Genomic DNA, 23,332 nt, shown 5'->3' with positions numbered 1-23,332 from the left:
ACTCTAGGCAATGTTCACACTTCCATTTGGACATTCCATTTGTTTGCTTTGTTCTTAAGTATATTCAAATACAAAAAAGGTAAAAACTAAAAACACAGATCAGTTACAATTTATTATTTCTTCCGTTCTAAAATTGGACACATAACCAGGGCCAGACTCGGTCAAAAAAAGCAGCCGTGGCACACAAACTCCACCAGCCCACACACTTTAACATTCCCCACCCCCATACACAGCTGATAGTCCTACTGAATAGACTGTTAGAATTTGTATTATGTCAAGAAAAAAGCAGCTAAGTAAAGAAAAACGAGTGGCCATCATTACTTTAAGAAATGAAGGTCAGTCAGTGCGAAAAATTGGGAAAATTTTGAATGTGTCCCGAAGTGCAGTTGCAAAAACCATCAAGCACTGCAAAGAAACTGGCTCACATGAGGACCGCCCCAGGAAAGGAAGACCAAGAGTCACCTCTGCTTCTGAGGATAAGTTTATCCGAGTCACCAGCCTCAGAAATCGCAGGTTAACAGCAGCTCAGATTAGAGACCAGGTCAATGCCACACAGAGTTCTAGCAGTAGATACATCTCTTCAACAACTGCTAAGAGGAGACTGTGCAGCAGGCCTTCATGGTAATATAGCTGCTAGGAAACCACTGCTAAGGACAGGCAACAAGCAGAAGAGACTTGTTTGGGCTAAATAACACAAGGAATGGACATTAGACCAGTGGAAATCTGTGCTTTGGTCTGATGAGTCCAAATTTCAGATCTTTGGTTCCAACCACCGTGTCTTTGTGCGACGCAGAAAAGGTGAACGTATGGACTCTACATGCCTGGTTCCCACCGTGAAGCATGGAGGAGGAGGTGTGATGGTCTGGGGGTGCTTTGCTGGTGATACTGTTGGGGATTTATTCAAAATTGAAGGCATACTAAACCAGCATGGCTACCACAGCATCTTGCAGCGGCATGCTATTCCATCCGGTTTGCATTTAGTTGGACCATCATTTATTTTTCAACAGGACAATGACCCCAAACACACCTCCAGGCTGTGTAAGGGCTATTTGACCAAGAAGAAGAGTAATGGGGTGCTACGCCAGATGACCTGGCCTCCACAGTCAACAGACCTGAACCCAATCGAGATGGTTTGGGGTGAGCTGGACCGCAGAGTGAAGATAAAAGGGCCAACAAGTGCTAAGCATCTCTGGGAACTCCTTCAAGATTGTTGGAAGACCATTTCCGGTGACTACCTCTTGAAGCTCATCATGAGAATGCCAAGAGTCCGCAAAGCAGTCATCAAACCAAAAGGTGGCTACTTTGAAGAACCTAGAATATAAGACATATTTTCAGTTGTTTCACATTTTTTTGTTAAGTATATAATTCCACATGTGTTAATTCATAGTTTTGATGCCTTCAGTGTGAATGTACAATTTTCATAGTCATGAAAATACAGAAAAATCTTTAAATGAGAAGGTGTGTCCAAACTTTTGGTCTGTACTGTACATAATATATATAAAGCAGTATCATCTATATATTGAATATACAGCAACTTCTGTATATACACACACATTAAAAAAGTTTCCATGTTGGGACTCACTCTCCAGATCCCTGAGATGGAGGAGGATGAAGAGCTCCAGGTGTGCATTAGTGGATCCCTGGGATTGGTCAGGTGAGTAGAGTTTAATGCAAGGCCCGCCACAGCACCGCAGTCAGGGCCCTCCGCCGCCTGCCACAGCGCCGCAGAAAGGGCCCTTCTTCGGATCTCCCGTGCTCTGTGTCATGATGGCTAGCGGCTGCACATAGCGTGGTGTGTGACGTGACCGCGTCTACTATACAGTGATGCCTCCGGCAGGGCACAGCAGCACACAGGAGTACAGTGCCGGCCAGCGGCTACTAAGACTGCAGACCCCTCAACAGCTGATCTGGGATCAGCGCAGGCGCAGCCCTCCTCTGGTCATGTTGACGCGATGCCGACACAGTTAAGTGCGGAAGTAACAGGAGATCCGGGGCTGAGGCGCGACACCACTTGCACCAACAATGATGGCACACAAAACATTAGAGTGAGGGCAATCGGGCCATGGGCCCCCTTGGGGCCTGGGGCCTCGGGCCCCGGGCGGTAGCACAGATTGCCCTCATTATAATCCGCCTATGCTCACCAAGCTGGAGATGCTACAGATCCTACCCGGCGCTCGCAGCTGCTGTTTGAAGTAATCCGGAGCAGGATTGCAGAGAGAAGTTACTCCGCCCACCAAGACCATACTGACGTGTGCTCGTGTCAGTGTTCCAGCCTCCAGCCACATGTACATTGTGGCATCCAGTTAATGAACACTACAGGAGTGTGGGCCCCACCCCCAGTACTTGAAGAATTCAAGGGGCCACCACACGGAAAAACGGGCTGGCGGCCCACTGTGCAGCACCACACCATAGATAGGGCTGAATTATGCAACTACTCTGTTTCTGATATTAATTCCATTGAATAGAAACATAGAAAGTCAAAACACAAATGTGAATTTGGTCTTATCAGCATCGGCTGGGAAGGTGCATTGTCATGAGCATCCAAGTACAGTGACATTGTGATAATTTGTCCCCTCCAGGATTGGATTATCATATTAAAGGGGTACTCTAGGGAGATAAAAAATGTTGTATTATCCCTGCCCTCAAACTGTAAAGATGAGATGCCCACTGTAGTTCTATTATCTTTATAACACTTGTAATTCAGTGTGACAGGAGCTGCTCCTCACTGCTCCCCCCTCTCATCTGGGACATTACCACTGGCGTACCGCCAATGGCAGCAGGCCAAGCCACTGCTATGGGGCTCATAGTGGGCCCTTCCCGCACCGTGCCCTACCTGCACCGGGCCCCGCCTCCGCCTGTTAGCACCTGGCTTTCCGCCAGCACAAAATGATGGAGGTGGAAGTATCTGCCGACGCTCCCTCCTCCATCATCATTGCTTGTGCTGACGGTCAGCCTGAACAATAATGATGGAGGAGGGAGTGTCACCAGACGCTTCCACCCCCATCATTCTTCCTCGACATCTGACGTGTCAGACTACTGGCCACGATGACATCATTACAGGGCGCCCACTGCTCTGAAATGTCCGGCGCTTCACACTGCATGCTGTGGAAACTGGAGCATCGGGTGGAACCAAGAGAGGTGAGTACTGTGTTAATTTTTTTTAAATCAGTGACTGGTGGCCATAATACAGTATGGGGGTGCATTATATTGTGTGAAGGACCATGGGGTGCATTATATTGTGTGGAGGACCATGGGGGGAGTGGATTATATTGTGTGGAGGACCATGGGGGTGCATTATACTGTATGGAGGATCATGGGGGTGAATACTACTGAATGGAGAACCATAGGGGGGCGCATAATATTGTGTGGACCATGGGGGTGCATTATACTATATGAAGGCCTATGGGGGTGCATTATACTTGAATAAAGGACCATGGGGGTGCATTATATTGTATGAAGGACCATGGGGGTGCATTATATTGTATGAAGGACCATGGGGAGAGCATTTTATTATATGGAGGACCTCAGGGAGAGCATTTTATTATATGGAGGACCATGGAGGGTGCATTATATTTTATGGAGGACCATGGAGGGTGTATTATATTTTATGGAGGACCATGGGGAATGTTTTTCTTTCTTTCCCCCTTTTTTTCTTTTCCTTCTGCCTGGTGCCCACAGGCAGAATTACATATCCGGCTTGCGTTCCACCGTGATCCTTAGTTGGAACGCATACCATGCAGCCATATGGGATATGACGCCAACCTGAGATTAGATCTCTCACTTCCAGCTTATGCGATCAAGTTCCTGTTCCTTTAATTTGTGACGTCACATCTGGCTAGCGCTCAGCCGCGATTGCTTGCTGGAGCGCCTCTGAATATCGGACGTGATGCCAGCAGAACACTAAGCAACATATATGTTAAGTCAGTGCGCCTAACCAGCTGAAACGCACACCGCATCCTGGGCTACGCCACCCCCTCCCCTTAATCACAGATAGACAGCTGCTGCCACTTTTTTGGTCACTGGTACTAATTAGTTAGGATATAAAAAGCAGACACCTCATATGCTAACTTATCCCTGACGAAGCTGCCTTGGAGCAGCGACACGCGTTGGGTGTTTCAGCTTGCAGGGAAAACCTTTCCCCAATCATCTTATTCATGGGACTTTAATAGGGTATTAGTTAATCTCCTTGAGATATTTCCACCACTCACCCAGAGGAATCCTTTTGTGACCTTTGGGGGTGTTGTTTGGTGATTGTTTATTATGTGCGCCAGGTTTCAATTTATTTGGATTAAATAAAAGAACTACCTTTAAATTTATTCCTATGGGGGGAGAGGTTTTCAATAATGATTTTTACTATTTGTGGTAATATTATTCTATTTCCTGCTCTGCAAGACTAAGAGGATTCTTGAGTTATTATACCTGAACCCGTTATGCATATTGGAACAACTTGTATATTGGTTGTTTTAAATGTTTTTAAAAGTCTTTTGCACGTTTTGTCTGCTAAATGTTCAATAAAGACCTTTTGTATTTTTCTAAAATAATGTGAGTGCACGGCTTTCGTCTCTTGCCACGGCTTTTGTCTCTCTTTAATTTACGCTAATTATCTGCAAGGCCTTCGTAGCACCCTTTTGATAACCATATTGATATTCACATATATAGCTGTGCCTACCCATTTATATAATCTTCTCTCGGACAATGGGGAATGCACTATATTTTATGGAGGACCATGGGGAATGCACTATATTTTATGGAGGACCATGGGGAGAGCATTACATTCTATGGAGGACCATGGGGAGTGCAATATACTATATGGAGGGTTATGGGGGCGCATTATACTATATGGAAGGCTATGTGGAGCTATTACAATATGTGGGGGACAAATTAGAACTTCTGGTATGGGGCCCCATGATTTCTATGTACGTCCCTGGACATTATGTCACACAGCAGTGTGAAGCTCCCCGCTGTAAGTAACAACCAGTCCAAGAAGAGTTGATGTGGCCACACCCTCTGTTCTCTGCAGAGAAACAGCTATTATCAGGAGACTGGCTGATAGTAACAGCATGGAGCTGCACACTGCTGTAATATTCCAGATGGAAGGGGTGAGCAGTGAAGAGCAGCTCCTGTCACACCAGCCCCTTGATATGGTCTCCTTGTCTGCAGTCCGAAGGGAGGGGGCATGGTGGGGGTGTGGCCTGATCTAGACTTTTCGTAGCAGCCAACCTCCTGATAATGTCTACTTCGCTGCAGGGCTACTAGTGGGCCACACCCCTCACCTCATACTGCAGACGAGGAGACATTATTAGGGAGCTGGTGTGACAGGAGCTCACCCCTCCTATCTGGGACATTACATCAGTGTGCAGCTCCCAGCTGTTACGATCAGCCAGTCTCCTGATAATAGCCTTTTCTCTGCAGAGAACTCACAGCAGGGAGCTTCACACTGCTGTATGACATAATGTCCCAGAAGGGAGGGGAGAGCAGTGAGGAGCAGCTGCTGTATCACTGAATTACAAGTGTTATAAAGATAATAGAACTGCACTGGGCATCTCATCTTTATAGTTTATGAAGGCAGGAACAGTACTTTTTTTTATCTCTCTGGAGTACCCCTTTAATTTTTAAGAAAAAATATATGCAGAAACTAAAGCTTCAGAGTCTCCACTCACATCTTTTTACTTTCTGCGGGCTCTGTGGTAAGGGGATTCTGTGTCTCCTACCATTTAGGTTCTTAACCTGTAATATACATACATGTATAATGCCCCAAAGTTGGGGATTGCATTGATGTACTCCTGATGTGAAGTACATTTTATACATGCATTTAAATACTTGGAGTTTTGTACTGTTTTGCATGAGGTATGCAGCAGCACACACACCAAGGGTTAAACTCACCATTTGGCTGGTAGCTAGGGAATAAGTTTGTGCATGGAGTTTGGGTACAAAACTGCTGCAACCATGGTTTCTAGTTAGAGTAGTAGGAAAAGAGCAGAGAGCAGCCACAGCAACATGTAGGAGATTTATTCTCCCTGTTCCAGCAGGCTGGATGCAGAAAGCTAATCTGAGAAGATGTTGGACAGCACATAGAATACTTCCAGTACAGGAAAGGAGGATTACCCCAGTCCATGAGTGCACACAGTCTAGTTACAAGTATGCCATGGACGCTGGACGAGCACTGATGTAAGTCGCCCATAGAGCAGATAGGGACGTTAGCTACCTACAAGTAATGAAGATTAGCAGGTATTGGGACACTGAAGCCAGCTAGGGGTCATGGCCCTACAAGGGTTGATAACATCCATAGTGTCAGTACTGGACTTTAGCTTACACCCTGGACAGACTTGCTGCAATGCACTTCTCACATAACCTGGTTTCTATATCTTCTGATGACAGCCTGTATCCTGGAATCTGCCTTAAAGGAAAATGTACCATCATCTTCTGTTTGACACCTGCTGCCATTGAAAGTAAAGTTTGCTTTTGTTTAAAATCATGCCTGCCTGCGTACCCTCTCCTGTTTTCTCCACCACATCACATCACGGGGAACACTACTAACCACCTAGATGTGAGAGAACAGTAAAATGGCAGTGTCAACCCCTGCACATCCACAGCCATGTGTCCTATTCACTGCACCAGGCACTGGGCAAGGCCACCACCACCGATGACGCAGAGGATCCAACCAATGTCCAGTGTACTGGGTTCCCTGGGCACTGTGTGTCACACATGCTATATCTATAGAAGGTACAGTACTCACACTATCCTTGTGCGGATCATAAATGTGGAGCCCTATGTATTATCACAGCCTTGGGGGGTCTTGAAGAGGTTTTCTGAAAACAGTTGTCTCCCGGCTGCAGTTTTTTTTTTTTTTTAAAAACGAGCTTCACTCACCCTCCCTGGGTCCAGTGCTGAGCCAAGGAGGGTGATTTAAGGATCATTCAAATATGAATTTTTCACGTTCATCGTCTATCTGTGTTTTTCATGGATAGGACTTGTATTTGATATACTCTGTGAGGCTATGCACACAGTCAGTGTCGGACTGGGGTGTCAAGGGCACACCAGTAACCAACTCCAGGGCCCCACTTTTCGACTACATGCAAATGTGACATTATCCTCAATCACAAATTTATATAACAATGAACTGGGTAGCTTGTTAAATGAATAAGATGCTGCCTTTCTCTGTACATAGCGATTCAAATACTATATATTGTGCCAAGTACTGCTCATATAAGAGGATGGTGGCCCACTCTTGCACAGGGGCCCACCAGAGGAATCTCCTGTTCTCCTGTGGGCCAGTCCAAGCCTGCACACACTCTATGGGGTTATTGTTGGAATAGTGCTTATTATTGTATATATTGCATCAACTACTATCTACTACTGTTTAATAGTGCATGAGTTTCTGTCTCCAGCAACAGTGCAACAGTGTTATATTTCCAATGATACATTGTTAAGAAGAAAAAAAAAGAACAGGAAGTCCCTGTTCACTCTGTGTGTGTAGCTGGAGCACATTTTAGTTTTACTTTGAATGCTGACAAGATGCTAAGATCCTAAGCTATAAGAACTACCAGTTATAAGCGGTGTTATCTTTGTTCCTGAATAAACATATATTCACTGTTGAATGGCTGGACAGTACAGAGATTAATCTGCTGCCAACAGGTTATGGGCCCAGAAACCCAAAGAACCAGAGAACAGCCTAGAGGAGAGAGAACAACAGTGTACTAAGAAGAAGAAGCAAAGTTGGCTGCCAGCAGCAACTCTGTGAAGTTTACCGTGCCGAACTTGACTAACCAGAACTACCAATCCTGGAAATTCAAAGTAAAGATGCTGCTGATAAGAAAAGGTATGTGGAAATACACACATGAGTCTAGACCTGACCCACTACCAGAAGACTAGGTAGAGAAGGATCAAAAATCACGAAGCACTATCTCCCTCAGTATAGATGATGAGCAGATTGTGCATGGATGTAAATGTGAAAAGAAATGTGGGAACAGCTGCAGAAAGTGCATGAAACGATAAATTTCAGCAACAAGCTCTATATCAGTCTAAGCTAAATAAGGGCCAAAATATGCAGAATTACATATGAAATTATGCAGCGTCTGCAGGGCATAGGAGAAGATCTAAAGGATTTCCATGTTGGGGGGAGCCAACTGATGAAGCAAGGGTGAAAATGTCTGTCGGGGCACTAAGACCACATTCCATAACACTCCATTTGGACATGTAAGTTGTTTTGTAGCTATTTTTCTTGCACACAAGATGCATCAGTGTATGAACTAGTCTCACCAGCTGATATGAATCGTGGTTCTGTGTTTCCACCTGGGAATGAAGCAGGTCCGGTGCTACACTACGTGGGTCGCAAGCGCCGCCATTGTCCTGACCCTGGAGGCCGAGCTACTACGCGTGTAGGGAAATGGTCCCAATCTTGTGGAGCGCTGCATTCTGGTGTTGTGGGATGTGTGAGTATGCAGGATGCGGTTGTGTTTTGTACTGAGCATTGGTGAGATTATGTTCAGTCTGCTGCTGAAGCTAGTAGGGAGTGGCTGTCTGGGGAGGATTGGGAGGTAATCAACACCTGATCATTAGGCGGGCTATTTAACCCTGTTCCCTGCTCAGTCCTTTGCTGTTTATTGCAGTTTACAGATCCCTATGTGCTTGGTAGTGAGTGGTTGTTAAACATTAATTATGCATATTCATTTTTATTCTTAATTCTGAATTAAGGGTTTTTTAGCTGACATCGCAATGTGCTATTTTTGTATTTTTAGCTCAGTGTAAGTTAGTGCCATATATGATGAACAGCTGCTATGAGGGGGCTATATAACCCATGCCAGTCACAGGGAGGGGGCTCTCTCGCTCTCGCTCTTGGACTTCATACGACACTAGATGGGGGATCTACGAGCTGGAGGAAGCAGCTGACATGTGGTCCCTGACACACGTGCTGGACACAGACGCAACCTACCATCCAGGATTCCAGAAAAAGATGGGTGAATCTCAACTAATAAGCTAATTATGGACAAATAGATACTTTGTAATTATTTCACCTATTCTATGTAACTACTGCAATTCTTTTTAATAGACAATTCAAGAATAAATCGATAATTTTTTTCATAAGTATGTTCGTGATCTGTTCTCTGGAAGAATCGCATTTGATAAACAGTCCTCTATGAAAATATATGGAAATACGTATATTTTAACATTTGGTGAGCCGTCAGTCCTGATTTTTTGTGTTTTTTAAAGTGGAATTTCTTCTCCTTGAACAAGGGGGGAGAGAAGACGAGTTTTTGTCCAAGTGTCAGGAATTCGACTAACTTTGTCACAAAAATCAGAAACAACCTACAGATGAGTAAGGACTAAGATGCGCCAGATGGATTGACTAGTACCAGAGGTACTACAAGGATCAGACAAGCTGAGGATAAGATGTGCTGATCACCCAAGCCCAGCGTAAAAGGACAAACTAAGAAATCTGAAGGTAAGAAAAATAAGGATATAATTTCTTCTTTTTCTGAGCAAAGTAAACTTAATCTTAAGGCTACTGACGAAACTGACTTAGAAGTTATATGGCTCAGCTTATATGGGGAATGTGAACTGGAGAATTTACAGTTAGACTCTAAGCTTGTGTCCTTTCATAGAGAAAAGGTGAAGTTGAGAAATATTTTACAGTTGGTTGATGTATTTCATAATCTTGTGTCAGGAAAGTCTAGGGACAATTCTGTAGAAATAGTGTCAAATACTAATGATGTTACTGATTTTGACTGTAATGTGGAAATTGGCCATGTGAGACATGTGTCTGTGACAACTACTGGAGGTAACAAAGAGATGGATATAGAAAAACTGAGATACGAGAAACTGACATATTAGGTGATTTGGGAGGAGACATGATTATTGACGTAAGTGCTGTAGGAGGAGCTGACGTACAAGGGCCACTAAAAATAGAAGAAAATGTAGAAGCTACAGAGGCCCAACTCCAAATTAAAGTTAGGAAAAGTTTGTTGAAATTATACAAAATCATGCCAGAATATGATGTCAAAATCCATGTCTGTAGAAATTCAGAGATATTTGAGAGCTTTGCTGATACGTTTGATTTAACCAATGAGGAGAGGAATGAATTATTTAAAATGTGGATTCCTGTGACATTTTCCAGACGTCTAAATTTAATGTCCTCTGAACATGACTCTCCTAATCAATGGATAAATGATTTGGACCGATTAAAATATTTGATTTACTGTGCCACTAATGATTTCCCAAAGAGGATCTTTAAAATGTAAGTATTGGTAGGAAAGAATGTACATATGCATTCATGTCCATATTTGAATGGTTGTACAAAACTCTCATCAAAAATGGAAAAGTACAACAAATGATAACAAATTTTGTACAAAAATTAAAATTCTTAAATCTGTCATCTCAAGTTATTGCGCCACAAAAAGATTACATGTATAAGATATTTAAATAATACTGTTTCTGTATGAATTTGATATTTAATCTTATCTTTTATGTTTCCTTAGAATTTTCATTTCAAAGCAGGATTTTATCAAACAGCTTTTACATGCATTTATTTCTTTATTTACACAGGAAGTTGTAATAACTGTATGATTTTATGTGTATAACATTTTTAAAATAGTAACAATATAACGAATTGGATGTTATGTGTAACATTTATTAATTAATTCTTTTGTGCTGCTAATATGTTCTGTGCACAAAGTGTTTTTTTTGCATGACAAGCATGACGTGTGACAGCTGCAGCCTCTGAACTGTGAGCAAATAATATGGATTCCATTCATTCTATCTTTAGTTGGTGTAACTTAAAACTTGTAGCCAGTAGAAAGAAATTTCTAAAAAATTCTTTAAGCATCCTAAATTTCCGTAAAGAAAAATCTTATATTATATTATATGTACCTCGAGGAACATTCAAAGAAATATTAAGATATTAAATGTAATAGTTTACAATGCGCATCGATAATTAGGATTCAATAATTTTGTGCTAACAAAATAAATATATATATATGTATTCATACCTTATGTTGAATGTATGGGTTGAACAGATCTGTGACAGTCAGAGTGACAGATAAGCTTATGAACAGCTGAAATCTATTGTGAGACTGACTGAGTGTGTGGCCTTATGTATGTTTGGAAAAAAACAAACAAAAAAAAAACTGGTTTTATGTGAAGTCATAGAAATATGTTTAATTCTGAGAATATTATGATACATAATTAAGTATTATTTACATAATATATATATATATATTTTTCTATATTTTAGTAATTATTATTTATTGATTTAGTTAATTGTGGATAAGTGGAACCACACATCAAAATGGTTTATAAAAGAATTTACATTTAGAATCATTTTTACACATGATAATTTTATAGTATTCAAGGTTATTATTTTTTAATGATTACCCAGATAAGTACACACATCTTCAGACCAATATATGCTACAAATTGATTTGAAATTTATGCAAAATATTTATAGAAGAGTAATTCTTTTTAATTTTGGTTATGATACATTAATTATTTTATAAAATAATATTTTTTGACATTAAGGGTGAAAATGTGTTGATCCTGATTACATAATCACTTTTGATCAATACTTATTTTTCATATATTTTAATAAAGAAGAAATATTAATAAGGAACAATGATATAACTAAGAAGGGTATTATATGCAAAGTTGCATAACTTAATTATTTTTCGTAATACAAGGTTATTACTCTGCATTTGTCATTAACATATAAAGGTCTTATTTTTATTTTCACTCTTAAATTTTTATTCTTACTTTCTTCTTATTTTTTTAATTTTTAATTCTCATTTTTATTTTATTTCAGTTCAACATCACAATTGAGAAAATACATCAATATTTAATAAACTAATGTCTAGTACAAGAATATTGCTTCATTAAATATAATGATATGGTTACAATATAAGAAGAAAAATGTTTAAATTTTCTGAGAAAATACAAAAAGTCATTCTTTCTTTCATTCATTCATGTATTTAGTAATTTTGGTTCATGAGTATACATTCTTTGGTATTACATATCTCCAATTAATAAAGTTTGAGTAATAAGGATATAAACACTTGTTACATCCAAACACACTGACACCTGCGGGTTGGAAAAGGTAATTACACCTATGACATAAAAATGTTCGATCACATGAAGAACCTGATTAATAATGAATTATTATCTATTATTGTTTTATTATTTCAAACATCATTTATATTAATATTTTGATAATTAGATGGATATTACTGATTGCTATGGTACGCTGTGATATTATACGTTAGAAAAATTGCCAGATTTGGTATTATATTAGGGAATGAACACTTCAATCAAAACATCGCAATTATGAATTATATTTTGAAAAAGACTTTTCATATTTATAAATCAAAGAGATTCTCAAAAGTTACAAGAAGAAAGAGCCGATATCTGGAAGTCTCAGAAGGTAACAGGTGTGAATGCTGAGTGATAATAGACTGTGTCCATTACATACAATACATTCTCACCATCGATAATCACGACTGATCACCAGGTCGATGATCCTAAATGAACTGTTGTGTTCAAGTTTTCATTACATTCCAGTGGTTTCTTATCACCTGGAAGCTTCAATGAAAGCTGGTAAACATTAATTGTCAAGAAGCTGCCAGCCTGACATGCCTGTCTTGTGCATTAAAGACTAAGTACTGGTTATGGTGCTATATTAAGTAGGGAAGTGTCAAGGTAACCCTTACTATACTGACCAAAGACATCACATCTGTTCAAAAAGGGACATGAGACAAGTGCGGATGACACGGAGGATTCCAGAATTATCCAAAGACAATCCAGGTGACACTGCTCAGACATTTAATTGACACACATGGTCTTTCTAATAAAGAGTACAGTTTATGGACTGAACAATAATGAATACAATTATGGACTGTACAAAATCTACACGTTGTAATTTATTTCAAAGGAGTTTTCATCTAAAGACTGTGTTTTAAGAGAACAAAGAAGAAGACGGGATGAAAACTCGATGACGATTGGGCCGGTGATTGCTTCGATTTAGATTTAGGGAAGTATAACAGTAACCTGATATTGATATTATTAATTATTAAATTATATTGCCTAGGAAGTATAAGAAAAGAAAAATGATCCTGTTATCCCAATGATGAACCTATCTACTTTGAGGATTCCAGTTGATGTCTGTCATCCTCAAAAGGGGGAATTGTTAAATATTAATTATGGATATTCATTTTTATACTTAATTCTGAAATTCTGTATCCATACATTGCCTAAGATTGTACCAGCCTCATGCTAGGGTTTTTTAGCTGACATTGCAATGTGCTATTTTTGCATTTTTAGCTTAGTGTAAGTTAGTGCCATATATGATGAACAGCTGCTATGACGGGGCTATATAACCCATGCCAGTCACAGGGAGGGGTCTCTCTCTCTTGGACTTCATACGACACTAGACAGGGGATCTACGCGCTGGAGGAAGCAGCTGACAGGTAGTCCCTGATACACATGATGGACACAGACAGACGCAACCTACCATCCAGTATCCCAGGAAAATATGGGTGAATCTCAACTAATAAGCTAATTATGGACAAATGGACAATCACTTTGTAACTATTTCACCTATTCTATGTAACTACTGCAATTATTCTTTTTAATGGACAATCCAAGAATAAATCAATAAATTTTTTAATAAGAATATTGTGATCTGTTCTCTGGAAGAATTGCATCTGATAAACAGTCCTCTATAAAAATATACAAAAATAAGTATATTTTAACAGTGGTGGTAGCATTAGGTTTTGATATCTTTTTAGGGGCTTTCTCATTTTCTCTTCTGGTTTCACTTCCTGGGGTCCTTGCAGAGCTACTCACCTGGTCCTTGACTAGGCACAAGCCACGTCACCAGACAGTGGGCCTGGGAATGGCTCTGCCAAAGTCCCCCTTCCATTTACTGGGAGCTGGGTGAAGAGTATTCCCGACCCTCAAGGGCTCGCCTAGCTGGGCAGCTTGTGCCAAGTGCGTCTGTGGCTGTGCGTTTGCTGGTTTGGTACCAGTCTTGCTGGGTCTCTCTGCGAAGCATATAACACCAGAAACTTATATTAAGTAGTACACATAGAGCCATTAGTGCTTTGTGAGGGCAATGTCAATTTTGTGTAGCCCATACAAACACCCATAAGATACATGATTCTACATTAGTGATAATCCGATATGTTAATGCCCTGGCAATATTGGCATTATGCAATACATATAGTTCGAGCTATTAGTTCTCCATTTTTGGAGGTCATTTTTGCTATCGTTTGAACCAACACTGATTATCTATGCTTTAACAACTGTTATATTAATTCAAAGGTGTTTTGTGGTCCTCCATTGTGTGTATTCTGGTGGTATTCACTGTACCATACAACCCTGAACAAAATGGTGTAGCAGAAAGAAGGAACCAGACACTTTGTGAAAGTGGAAGAAGTTGGGGTGAAGCAATCAATACAGCTTTCTATCTTCAAAACAGATTACCAGGTAAAGCTACTGAGAAATCTCCATTTGTGCAATTGAACAGCTAGAAGCCTAAACTACAACACATTAGAATATTCGGAAGTAAATATGTATACATATTCCCAAAGAAAAATGTACCAAGTGGGAATCTCATGCAAAAGAGAGTATCCTGGTGGGCTATGGTGAAATCCAGAAAAGATATAGAATGCTGTGCCCAGAAACAAACAAGGTCACAATAAGCAGAGATGAAATGATTGATGAGAACTTCGTGTCGCTCAAGTTTCATGACATCATACCAGTAATCCAGCTGAAGCAACAACAATCTCAGTCACTATTTCAAAATAACAAGGAAAAGGGTGTAGAAGTTTGGTAAGGTTCTTCAACCACTGAAGAAGCAACAGAAAAATCATGTGAAATTGAAATCAGGAGATCATCAAGATTACAGAGATTAATCCACTGCCAACAGTTATTTACTGAGTGATCCGCACAAAATCACAGAAACTTGCTAAGACAAGCCTATGGGTCCATGAAAAAGATCAGATAGCACTCGGGTGCCATTCTTTTGCTGTCTGTTTTTCACTGACTGACTGAAGAGAAGCTGGAATAACCTCCATCTTTTATTTTTTTTTTATGTAAGAAAAACTGATCAAACACTAATGGTAAAAACTGACACCAGCACAAAACACTGATGAAAATTGGATCCAAAACACTGATGAAACTCAGAGCGTTTTTTTTAGGAACGAGATTGAGTCTTAAAGCACAGTTTGATGTATAAAATCAGGGTAGGGGGTCCTGGTCCACATCTTGCACTGGACCCATGAGACTCTAGTTATACCACTGCCAGGAAGTATCAAAAATAAAGTGGCTTTATTTAACGCAATACACACCGAGAGACAAAAACCACAGCGTCAAAAACCCATGTTAAACGCATGTTAAAAAAACGCACACAAAAACGCAATGAAAAAACGCAAGTAACTTAATTTACATAATAGGTGCCAAAATAGTGCAGGAATTCTACAGTGTCAAAAACTCACCAAAAGCTCTTCGTGGGCACATACCCTTATGGTATGTATCAGAAAACACTCAAAAAAATGAAAATATGCATTTGTATGTAAAAATGATTAGCATTTGTTCAGGGTTTAGAATGTCTCCACGGCAATTGGTTCCGTATATAAGGCAGACTGTACTTTACAATAGAAGTCAATGGTAAAACTCAAAAAATGCTGAGATGTTTTTTTGGAACATTTTGACATTGTTTTTGATTAAAAAACACAAGTGGTTACTTCATTACTAAAGAGAGTGGAAAAAAAGGCTGGGAAACAATATAAAAAAAAAAGTCACAAAAAACATGTGAAAACCCTCCAAAAAATGCATTGTGAGTTTCGTTGCAGAAAACTCCAAATTTAAATCGGTGTTAGAAATGATTGCACTGCCATCCTATATTATACAGTACTCTACAATTATTATTTTTCATCTGTACACCTATGTTCTGTATATTATGCAGAAGCAAAGGTTACAGAATATAGTTTATAGGAGAATATTACCCACATTTTCCTTCACATCAGATCATAAGATTTTTACATCACTGCTGCAAACTTCTATTACTCTGTGATGTAGTGAAAGACATTCACTCTATAAAAGTTTTATAAAGTCTCAAATATATTATAGCCGTGCTTGTTGGAATCGAAGGCTTTTATAATGAATATAAAAGGGGAGAAGGACACGAAATCCTGCTTTATGAGCATTTCTATGGGTTTGCTGCTGGCAGACAATATTTTAGAGCAAATAGAAATACCCTCATTTTACTTAAATAAGTTCTCCAGGAGAATAGAGTGGACTCCCTGCCAAGAAATAAATGACCGAGATTCTGATTTCGATCACTTTCCATCCTGGTGCTTGTTAGTTCCTCTACCTATCTCTTGAAGAACAAAGGGGACTTCTTTTTTAGGGGAATCTATCTTTATGAGACCCAACAAAGACACTTTCTCTATAGCATGTGCACCCTTGAAATCCTCTGAGTTTGGCTCCGTGGTCAGCACAATTGTCCTCGAAGGCTGGGAATCATTTTACAATTTTTATTTAATTATTTTTAACCCCCCAAAAATGGCCAGATTTTCACAGTACAATTATGTTTTGGCCATACTTGTATGGTTCCATTTTTTATAGACTCTCCATTTTTCTCATGCACACTAATAGCATACTATGCTTCTATGACATTGGTGATATATACAGTATACTAAGAGATTGTTTTATGTACCCCATTGGGAACAAAGACTAACGCAAAAGGTGGTAATCTCTATGTAGGTCTGCCAAAGATGTTGGCACTCTATAGACAACAGGCAAAAATTACATGTGTGTACTATTTTACATAGGCTTAGATGGTAATTCTTTTCAGCCCACCCCACGTAAATTGATAGGGCAGTACGGTGGCTCAGTGGTTAGCACTGCAGTCTTGCAGTGCTGGGGTCCTGGGTTCAAATCCCACCAAGGACAACATCTGCAAGGAGTTTGTATGTTCTCCCTGTGTTTGCGTGGGTGTTGTCAAAAAATAATGGAGACATGTCAGATTTTGATCCTACAAATGGATTACACTCCCCCATACAAGTCTATGAATCAGTGAAACACTCAGACTGATGGCATTCTAGTTTCATCACAAAGCTTTTTTTCACAGACTGTTGGATATGAGAAACCTTTATCATTTTCTGTTTTGCATACGAGAACTAAACACTAATGAAACTCGGATCCAAAACAATGATGAAAATCAAACCGTTTTTCACGGATGACAATAAAAAACCAAAACTGACTTGTGACACTGGCCTAAGAAATAATAAAAAAAATCATTCTCCTTTTAGAGTTCATTATTACAAAAGGTAAACTTTTCCTCTCGGTATGAAGGAAGGCAAAAATACTCCGGTAATGAAAGGGTTAATTTATTGAATTATCCTATAACAGTGAGTGGAATGATAAATCTAGCTCTAAAAGATCCTTATCCTGCAACTTCCATTACAAAGTGTTTCATGTTTGATCCCTCCATTTACAGCTGCACTGATCTTAGAAATTGGTACATGGGCAGAGAACACATTACGGCTCCTGGTCCATTTACTCCTTGTACCGTAATATATTTGGGTGGATGGAAATGTGTTTAGCAGGAATGAAGTTGAGACTTTGCTGCATTGTAGAATTAACACAAAATAATACAATCTCGTGTTTGTGAACCGAATGTACAGAACGTGGTGACCTCAGGGCATAAGATGTTATTAGAGGGGTTCTCCATAAGAACATAAATATTCCAGCTTCTAGACAACCTCTAATTTCCTAATAACATTTCTGTTGAATTCTGTCCTCGAGTCCTGATCTCAGGTGGGGGATTGAGGCTGCGGCTGTAGATGGAGAAGAGCTTAGACTTTCTTTTAACATCACATCTTCATAGAATTATCTAGAAAGAGCTTTATTTATATTCTCCTAGAGTACTCCTTGATGGGAGATCGTTGTGGTTTGTCCCGATGAAGAAGTTTGAGACATCGAAAAGCATTGACCAATAAACCGCAATCTTGGCATTCCTGTGTCCCCTTCATCTTTTCGATGGAAGCGCAGTTTTAATCCATTTTATTCCAGTTATGAGTACTCCTTTAACTCCTTTTTAATGCAGCCATTTTCCATTTAATCGCTTTCCTGTCTGCCCATAGTCATCATGTTTTTACGACATACCCTGTGTGGTAAAAATTACCTGGTAATATTATTCTGCTGGTCTGTACAATTCAGTTGATACTAGAGATGGGAGAATCAATTCGAAGGACTCCAGTTCATTGGCCAGGTCAGTAATCTGTGACCGCTCGACAGGAGGCCTGCGAATCTCCTTACTGCCCTGTACTCCTCTTTCAATTAGACGGACGGGCAAGGTGTCATGTGTGCATCTGCAAATTTCTGCAAAAATCTGCAAATTTCCAGATTGATGGCCGTTGGATGCTCCTACTTGACCGACTATTTGGACCAGCAGCATAATTGCACCCCTAGTCCAAACTGTGCACTCTCCGATGCTGCTATATGAAGAAACTTTGATTCTGCAACCTTGGAACTGTCTGGGACTAGAAGCTAACAGTTAACTCTGACAATCCTAGCTAGCTTCTGTGCAGAGCTTACAAACTCTATTCGGCAGAGGTTATAAGCAACGCACATGTATAGCCACTGCTGTTAGACCCCTACAGTAGCCAATCCTCTAGGTAATGAACTGTAAACAATAAAAATAATACATACCCATCAATGAAGATGAGATTAAATGTTTAAGGCAGAACTGCACAACATATGGCCTGCAATGAACCGAACCGGTAGACGCCTGTTCCACTTTACACTTGAGCGCAGGACAGGGGCAGAGGAGCACTCGCCCTGACGTGCAGCGATGTGATGAGGTTATTACTCTGCTGACCTCATCACACTGCACTGTAACTGCAGAGGCAGCGAAGAGAAGACGCGGTGAACACAGCAGAGAAAGTAATTGCTCCATGAAGTATCCGAAGATTGAATGTATGGATTATTATTGTAGATTGGAGGTGGTAGTACTGTGTGGGCACATTATTTGCCAGTGGAGGGAAAACTGTAACAGAAAGAGCAGCGTTGGGGACATTATAGAAAGGGGAAGTGTGTGGTGATAGTATGGAGAGGTGGGAGTGTGAAGGGAAAGTATGGAGATGTAGCAGCACACTGAAGATGGGGACCATAATTATGAAGACCATAATTCGAAAAGAAAGACAGCATGGTAATTATCTAATATATAATTGTCTTATCCCGTCTGTCTGTCTGTCTAGGAAATCCCGTGTCGCTGATTGGTCCGGCCGCGGCCAATCAGCGACGCGGGATTTCAGAAAAAAGATGGCGGCCGTTAGCGGCTCATCTGCCGCACGGAAGTCAGCGGTGATGCAGCCGGGAGATGAGCGGCGCTAGCACCAGAACTACCCCGACCGGCGGTGCCGCTGACCTCCATGCGGCTACCGTCGGGAGATCAGCAGCTAGGACCGCTGATCTCCCGACAGCAAGTGTGAACGGAGGACCGGGGAGCGGCGCTGCCGGTCGGGATGCTTCTGCTGCGAGCAGCCGCTCATCTCCCAACTGCTCACAGCGGAAGTACCCGCACAGGCAGCGCCGCTCCCTGGTCCTCACTAATACGACGCTGATTGGACATCAGCGATATTGGCGCCAAGTTTAAACACCACTGTGCGGATTTGTCGCGGCCGCGACTAATCAGCGAAATTGGCGCGAAATTTAAAACCCCGCTTCTCTAATTGGTCGCGCCCAGCCCGCCGCGATCAATCAGCGACTGCCGCAGCACGGCCGCAAATTGGCGCCGAATTTTAAACAAAGAAATACGCCACCTTCCGGAGATAGCAGGGCTGACTCCGCCCATGTGGTCATGTGACTCACCAACTGCCCATAACGTACTGAACATGTTTTGTCAGTCACAGTGTGTGATGGACTTCAGTCACATTTACTGAACACGTTCTGCCAGTGACAGCGCGCTGAAGAGATACTTCTTGACGCTTCCTGTCTTCCAATGGGTCATAAGCGAAAATACGCCATGGAGGATGACAGAAAAGCAGCACAAGCAGCAAGAAAACGACAACGTCGAGAGCAACAGACACCATTACACACTGCCGCCAGACAAGCCGAGGATGCGGAATCTCACAGACAACGTCGGGAATGGAAGGCACCGCAACACACTGCCGCCAGACAAGCCCAGGATGTGGAAGCTCACAGACAACGTCGGGAACAAGAGACACCACAACACACTGCCGCCACACAAGCCCAGGATACGGAATCTCACAGACAACGTCGGGAACAAGAGACATCACAACACACTGCCGCCACACAAGCCCAGGATACGGAATCTCACAGACAACGTCGGGAACGGGAAACACCGCAACACACTGCAGCTAGACAGGAACACGATGCGGAATTCCATAGACAATGTCGGCTGAATGAATCTCCAGAATCCAGGACAAACAGAGAACAACACGATCGGCAAATTTATCAAAAACGAATGCTCTACCAACTAAGGCAAACCCAGCAGAATATTCAACAACTTGCATGTTACGTAACAGACAATGAAACTATAATTATTCAACACTACTGTGGGAATATGAATGTAGTTTGTTCTAAATGCGACTCTCTGAATTTCATCGAGGAAAAACCATCTGACAATCAGTTTACTCAATGCTGCCAAAAAGGAAAAGTTATGCTACCGAGACGTCACTACTCAGATCTGTTTGAGCAGTTGATGAAAGGAACGCATGAACACAGTAAAAATTTTATGGAAAATATCAGAAGTATCAACAGTTCTCATGCGTTTGCTTCATTTGGTGCCAACATTGCACCGCCCCCTGGATTCGGACCGTATTGTTTTAAAATTCATGGCCAGATCTACCACCGCACTGGAACACTTCACCCAGAACTAGGACAACCACCAAAATTTGCACAATTATACATCTTTGATCCAAATGAGGCTACAGAACAAAGGATGAACCTGAAAGAAAATGAAAAGTGTAATGCAGAACTGATGAACCTAATTGCCGTACATTTACAAACAATCAACCCATTTGCTGCCGCATATCGCATGCTAAAAGACATCGAAGCTGAGGAGGAACAGAGAGCTATACAAAATCGGACGGAAATGCCTTCTATTATCATGGCCATTAAACAAGAACGTAAACAAGATCCTCGATGTTACAACAAACCACGTGTAAGTGAGGTCGCAGTTGTTTTTAAAAACGATGATGGAGAGCCTCCTTTTCAAAGGGATATATTAGTCCATCTTAAGCCACACCAAAACAACCATTTCGTTCCTAAAACACAATGAATTAGCATTTTGCACAGCAACCTTGATGCTCTTCTGTATCCGCTATTCTTTCCAAGCGGTGATCAAGGGTGGCATGAAAACCTACACCAGCAAGGAACTTCAAGAAGAATTACACAACTACAGTACTACAGTTTTCTTCTGTCTGTCCGAAATTACTTCAATCCTATTTTAAATGGTGGGAAACTGACACAACAGTACTTAGTCGACGCATACGTTAAAATTGAAGCTAATTGGCTCAATTTCATACGAATGAACCAAAAACAACTTAAAGTTGAAGACTACTGCGTTCAAGAACATTTGCAAAAACAATCCATTGAAAAAGGAATTCCAATTGGAAAAACAGTAATTCTCCAGTCGTCGTTTGAAGGTAGCCCCCGCAACATGCAACAGCGTTATCAAGATGCAACGGCAATAGTAACAAAGTATGGAAGACCTGACATTTTTTTTAACAATGACCTGTAATCCTAAATGGCCGGAAATTACCGAAAATCTACAACCCTGGCAGCAAGTTGAACACAGGCCGGACTTAGTTGCATGCGTATTTCGACTAAAACTCAGCAGCCTTTTTAAAGACATCAAAAATGGGCTTTTTGGAACAGTCATAGCAATGGTACACATCATAGAGTTTCAGAAACGAGGTCTCCCACATGCGCATATACTAATTATCTTAGAAGCGGATTCCAAATTTCGCACGGAGGACGAAATTGACAACATAGTGTGGGCTGAAATTGCTAACCAAGAAAAGTATCCTGAATTGTATAATATTGTAATCTGGAATATGGTTCATGGCCCATGTGGTGTAACAAATCCAAAAAGTCCATGCATGCAAAACGGAAAGTGTACAAAAGGGTTTCCAAAGCAGTTGAAACAGCACACTGTTAAAGATTTGGATGGCTACCCATCCTACCGGCGACAACTGATTGATAACATTGTACACAACAAAAAAATTATAAATAACTCATGGATAGTTCCATACAACCCGTACTTATTAAAACGCTACAACTGTCACATCAACGTTGAAATCTGCGCTTCAATAAAAAGTGTAAAATATCTTTTCAAGTACATCTACAAGGGGCATGACAAAGCTAACGTTGAAATACAACAGAAAACAGTCAATCACGATGAATCATCACGTTTTGTTGACTCAAGATAGGTCAGTGCTCCAGAAGCTGCTTGGAGAATATTTGCATTTCCAATGCATTCACAGTCCCAAGCCATTATACGTTTAGCTATTCATTTACCAAATCAACAGCAGCTTTATTTCTTTGAAAATGCTAAAGTCGAAGATGTCTCAAAAATTTTAACCACAACGTCAACATTAATGGAATGGTTTTTGTTGAACCAACGTGACAAAAACGCAAGGCAGTATTTGTATCGAGAGATTCCAGAGCATTACATTTGGAATAAAACTTGGAATCCAAGACAACGAGGACTTAGCAGAATAATTGGACGCATGTATACTGTTAGTGTCAAGGATCAAGAAAGATATTGCCTTCGGCTGTTACTACTGCATGTGAAAGGAGCTAGAAGTTACGACGATTTGAAAACAGTTAACGGAGTATTGCATGATACATTTAAAGCTGCAGCTTTGGCTTTAGGACTTCTATTGGATGACACTGTGTGGACACTTACTTTAGAAGACGCAGTTACCCTACATATGTAAGAAACTTCGCGAATTGTTTGCCTACATTTGTGTCTTTGGACCGCCTACAAATCCGGCTCAACTTTGGACAAATTTCAAAGAACATATAATTGAAGATTACTGCTTACGTCTTCACAACAAAAGTGGAAATTGTCAAAATTGCGAATCTTATGCCATGCAAGATGTCCAAAATATCCTACTACTGCATGGAAAAACATTTTCAGACTTTAATTTGCCACAGCCTGCAAGTCAAGTTCCAGAAATTCAAGAGTATGACGAAGCTTATGAATTATTGTTGGCAACAGAGAAGAAAAACTCCTTAAATGAACAACAACGGATTGCATATGACACTATTGTGAGCACTGTAGAAAACCAAGCCGATCAAACGCCAAAAT

The 23,332-nt window shown here is 40.8% G+C and overlaps 1 protein-coding gene across 1 annotated transcript in view; it reads right to left on the bottom strand.

The window, feature by feature from the left end:
* The window catches only part of LOC141234697 (transient receptor potential cation channel subfamily V member 3-like), a 124,945-nt gene that overhangs the window by 94,278 nt on the left and 7,335 nt on the right, over nucleotides 1–23,332 (bottom strand). The window lies entirely within an intron of this gene.

The sequence above is a fragment of the Phyllobates terribilis genome, unplaced genomic scaffold (assembly GCF_046119375.1).
Source record: "Phyllobates terribilis strain yellow unplaced genomic scaffold, ASM4611937v1 Scaffold_2__4_contigs__length_985480577, whole genome shotgun sequence".
NCBI classification, from domain to species: Eukaryota; Metazoa; Chordata; class Amphibia; order Anura; family Dendrobatidae; genus Phyllobates; species Phyllobates terribilis.
Note: the sequence above shows the minus strand (reverse complement) of the source record. Positions and strands in the feature narration are given on the sequence as shown.